The sequence below is a fragment of the Theobroma umbraticum genome, unplaced genomic scaffold (assembly GCF_002168275.2).
Source record: "Theobroma umbraticum cultivar Fairchild unplaced genomic scaffold, ASM216827v3 scaffold_95.0, whole genome shotgun sequence".
Taxonomy (NCBI): Eukaryota; Viridiplantae; Streptophyta; class Magnoliopsida; order Malvales; family Malvaceae; genus Theobroma; species Theobroma umbraticum.
Window position 1 is genome coordinate 1,339,395 of NW_018397257.1, and position 724 is coordinate 1,340,118.

A 724-nucleotide genomic window follows, 5' to 3' on the forward strand; every position below is an offset into this window, starting at 1 on the left:
GTAGCGGTGGTATATAAAAGTTAAAGAGCGAGAGGGCGCCGTCACAGCCCAAACAAGAAGGCGTTAGGGTTTCTTTTGTCCGAGTCCTCGCCTCGCTCTCTCGATCGCTATATATGTTAATGATTATTGCGACAACAATTTGAGAGCGGGGGCTATGGAAGGAACTCTGTTCTGTTCCTTTTATTTCTTTCTTTCTTTCAAAACACTTATTGGATTTGCTTCTAATGGCCTAGTAATTGCAATCCTTTGATCTTTTGTATTGAATGGATCAAGGGATCTATCGTTAGGCCAAAGTGATGGGTTTCGTATGCGCAGCCTTCCTCTGTGTGTTCTCTCCCTTTAGCTCCGATTATCCGCCGTTTTTTGAGTTGGTTATTCGGTGACAAGGGAGATACATGCTTTTGTATCTTTGTTTTTAAACGGAAGGAGAGATAGAGAAAGGGTTGGAGCGTGATGGAGGATGATGAAATCAATCAGACGGATTCCCATTGATTCCGAGATGAGAACATAACCAGCTACTTCTGACTTCTGAAGCTCCTCCTCTCCTTTACGTCTCTTTTTTTATATTTGTTTTCTTATATGAAGCAACTGGGGCCTGTGATGTGATAAAATATTTGCTACTCTTGATGGGGTTTGCCTTTAAGCCACCATCTGATGATTCTTGTCCACCAAGATCTCTGAGGCCTTTAATCTAATTGATGTTTAGATTTACAAATGAAATCTA

The 724-nt window shown here is 41.3% G+C and overlaps 2 non-coding genes across 2 annotated transcripts; both read left to right on the forward strand.

Annotated features, from left to right (window-relative positions):
• The first annotated feature begins 454 nt into the window (after window positions 1–454).
• LOC149527420 (small nucleolar RNA R12) lies at window positions 455–530 on the forward strand. The gene has a single exon (XR_016351017.1). It is a non-coding gene; the product is annotated as a small nucleolar RNA R12 (small nucleolar RNA).
• Window positions 531–592: 62 nt separating this feature from the next.
• On the forward strand, window positions 593–685 carry LOC149527421 (small nucleolar RNA SNORD24). The gene has a single exon (XR_016351038.1). It is a non-coding gene; the product is annotated as a small nucleolar RNA SNORD24 (small nucleolar RNA).
• Window positions 686–724: the final 39 nt, after the last annotated feature.